Source organism: Peromyscus maniculatus, chromosome 14, assembly GCF_049852395.1.
Source record: "Peromyscus maniculatus bairdii isolate BWxNUB_F1_BW_parent chromosome 14, HU_Pman_BW_mat_3.1, whole genome shotgun sequence".
Taxonomy (NCBI): domain Eukaryota; kingdom Metazoa; phylum Chordata; class Mammalia; order Rodentia; family Cricetidae; genus Peromyscus; species Peromyscus maniculatus.
In genome coordinates, this window is record NC_134865.1 from 85,078,783 (window position 1) to 85,082,951 (window position 4,169).

Here is a 4,169-nt window from a genome sequence, read left to right on the forward strand (position 1 = left end):
CACTGAAAAGGCTGTTCCATGGGTGGAAGGTTTTTATTGTGGGTAAGAGAAAGAAAATATCCAGGAGCGTCCGGAAGTCTGGAGCAGAGAGAAAGAAGCAGACTGGGCATGGCTAAGGGAGAAGCGTGGGGGCAGGGGGAAAACCTGGCCATTATAAAGAGAACAGGGGTGGGGCGGTCCTGGAATAGCCTGTGGCTAGGATGGTGAAGGAGAATTAGCGGAGGTGACAAGGGACAGAGGATAGCTTGGCTTGTGAAGAATACCTGGTACTTGTCAGTAGGAACTGAAGGAGCTTGGAGGCCAGCATGGGATTTGACAGGCAACCAGGTATACGTCAATGAAGAGCCATCTGTCTCTTCTCCCAGAGGCAAGGGAAATGACTCCTTTTAGGGAACAGAAACCTGTTCCACAAGTTCCCGAGGAATGCTGGCTTTTGTCTAACCATCAGAAATCCTATAGTCCAGCTTGAATTGGACCAAGACTGTCAATTTTGCACACATGCACTACCTGAGATCTTATCAGATACATGGCCTTGTTATGTCTTCAGGCAAGCTTGATTGGAACTGATTTTCGACCCTAAAACTTCCAGTTTGGGTATGCGGTAATACTAACAGAATTTGTGTTGTTTGTTTGTTTGTGTGTTTTTACTTCTGGGGCTTTTTTGACTCTTTGGGTGACCCAACACCCAGCTCCCAAATAAATCACATGTGGAGTCTAAGTCTTACTTATAAATGCCTGGCCTTAGCTTGGCTTATTTCTAGCCAGCTTTTCTTAAATTAGCCTGACTACCTTTGCCTCCGGGCTTTTTCCTTTTCTTACTTCTGTATATCTTTCGCTCTTATTCTGTGGCTGGCTGTGTGGCTTGATGACCGACCCTGGAGTCCTCCTCTCCTTGTTCTCCTGCTCCTCGATCCTCTCCCCCCCCCCAAATTTCTTCTTCTATTTATTCTCTGCCTGCCAGCCATGCCTGTCCTTTCTCCTGACCTGCTATTGACCATTCAGCTCTTTATTAGACCAATCAGGTGTTTTAGACAGACAAAGTAGCACAGCTTCACAGAGTTAAACAAATGCAACATAAAAAAATGCAACACATCTTTGCATCATTAAACAAATGTTCCACAGCATAAACAAATGTAACACATCTTAAAATAATATTCCACAACAGATTTGGGTGGAGGTAACTAGCTTAGCCTGTCACCAGGGATCCAGTGTTTCTATTTATCCATAATTAGACTTAAGTTGACTCAAGATAATTGGGAAGCCAACAGTCCCAATGAAAAGGTCCAACATGGGGACACATGTTTCCACGTAAGACTTGAAAAAGCTTAAAAAATGTTCTAAACACAAAATGGAGCCAAACATGGCTTCCTAGTTCCTCAGTCTCTCATGAGGGCCACGGTACAGAGGTGTCTCCCGGGCACTGCCTGCTGGCTTGAGCCACCAGTGCATCATGAACTGAGCTGCGCGGCTGTTTAAGGTTTTGCTCATGCAGACAGAAAGGTTACAGATATTCAGTAAAGCAGGTTCAGACAGAAAAAAAGCCTCTAAGCAGGTTACAGTGTGTTTAACAATGTGCATAAGTTAGCCGGGCAGTGGTGACACACCTGTAATCCCAGCACTTGGGAGGCAGAGCCAGGCAGATCTCTGTGAGTTCAAGGCCAGTGTGGTCTACAGAGTGAGATCCAGGACAGACACAAGGCTACACAGAGAAACCCTGTCTCAAAAAAAAGTAAAAGGGTATAGACAGTCATAAAAAATAGTTTTAAAATAAGAAAGAGATGCTGGGCGGTGGTGGCGCACACCTTTAATCCCAGCACTTGGGAGACAGAGGCAGGCAGATCTCTGTGAGTTCGAGGCCAGCCTGGTCTACATAGTGAGTTCCAGGAAAGGCACAAAGCTACACAGAAAAACCCTGTCTCGAAAAGCCAAAAAAAAGAGAGAGAGAGAGAGAGAAAAGTAAAGCAATAATTAACAAAAAGAATAAGCCACATAAGGATGGGGACTATATAAAATACAGAGAGTTTGGACTTCATATGGTGCTTTGTTAATTTTGAATTTTTTAAATGCTAATGAACAGACAACAGCTGCTGAGAGACATTGGATTGTGGAAGGGACTGCTGAATTAAACCAACCTATATACTTTAGGAATGCCTTAACTTTAAAATGGAAGTAAAAAATGTATTATGCTGGGGAGAGGTTGTGCTTTTGTTTCCATATGAAACAAAAAGCTATGGATTCTTTCAAAGATCAGATTACTAAAGATCAGATTTGACCAGAAGAGACCACCTGAGGATCTCAGCTACAGATGTGAGGGAGGAAGCCAGGAAAGACTGCAGGACAGGTGACCTGTGTGCTGACCCCCTACGTGGGGACAGCTCTGAGACGGAATGAGACACAATAAACCTTATTGGCTAGAGAGCCCTCAATCAATTTGATTATACAGTCCAAACAAACAAAGTTAACAGATGCCTTTTACCTGCTCAAATATAAATCATCTTTCGCTGGCATGAGCATGCTGCGCATTCCATACTTGTTTTAATACAGCTATATATATTACCTTCAAAGTCTGTATGTTTTCATAACAAAAGGACTGGACACAAAGATAAGACAAGTAGCCCAAATGATTCAGCCTCTCAGAATGCCTCAGTTACAGTTTCCCCAAAAAAATCTACATCCAGAACAGTTTCAATGCTGCTAGCTGAGATGGTCCAGCCTCACAGACTACTCCAGCCAGGACTTCGGATAAGCCCTGCACTCTCCCATCACACAGAGACTAAACAACAAATGATACAACTCACACCTCCAGGACTTGACTATTATCCCAGTTTGCCCAGCACCCCAGACAGCAGGAAGCAGTCTAGAGAGCATGACACCTACATACTCAAGAGATGGAGTGGGTGGTTTTTGGTCATTCAGTGGGTTATGGATGTTTGTCATCATTTAGAGGGGTTGATTATAAGTTGGTATTGGAATGGTCAGGAAAAAACCTAAACAAAGAAGATTAGATTCAGGGATCTCCTTTTGAAAAGAAAAGGGGGGGTATAAGAATGATAGGATAAAAGGGTAGATTATTGAATCTACTTTCAAACTAAAAAAACTATCAAAAATTTACACTGGTATGGATTTTTGTATATTGATGCAAATTTAAGGTTATTTTTGTTAGTACATACTGTACATATGTTCCTACTCTTGTTTAAGGTATGCAAAGTTTTAGTCTTTGAAAGTTATTTAGGATATTAAAGAAATACAGCTTTCAAAAACTAAAACTTTATATAACCTTTTAAAATGAGCTACATACGTAGAATACCTTAAACAAGAATAGGTATAGATGACTATAACAATTGAACTTATAGTCATGTTAGATATGTTTTCAAGGTCATACATGAGAGGACTGAGCAGATGCCATAACAGGCTGCTCAGTCTTCTCTCTCTCAGAGATTAGGCCTCAATTTCAGTTTCCTAAGACTGATCAAGCATTTTCTGAGGGAACCACAAACGAAGGATAATCAATCTCAAACACCCCTAACAGCAAGGACGAGGAGGCCTGGTACATGCAGTACCAGATCAGGCCAGGCCTGATCCACATCAGCAAGCTCAAGGTGATAACCAAATGTTCAAGGACAAAGCCTAGGACTTGTCCAGGCATTCCCCAAAATGAAAAACTGTACCCCTGACCAGTCCCTGACTAGCCTTGGTCAATTAGAATGTACTAATATGATTGCTACTTGCTTAAGCCAGTCGTATCTAAAATGACCTGACTGCCTTAGAACCTCCCCTTGGCTGTGCTTAAAAGGAGCCTGTGAGCTCCTCTTGGGGTCATTGCCATTTTGCCTTTGTGTAGGATGGAGGCCCAGTATACTGGAATCTTTCTTGAGATAATAAACACTCTTGTTAATTGCATACATGAATGGTGATCTTTTGTGGGACTTCTCCAGGATCCTAACAATGGAGAGATATATTTTAGATAGATAGGTGATCTTCAAACACTTCAAGGACCTACAGAATAGGATACTTAAAATGTTTTAGTAACATAAGGCTTTTCATGACAGTGAGAAATGCCTGCTCCTGGCAGCACTTATTGACTTCTAAAAAGGATGATGGGCATCAAAGAACCACCATATGAAGTTTGCTTTCTCTGTGGCAAAGCTAGCCATTTGGGAAAGAGGTCA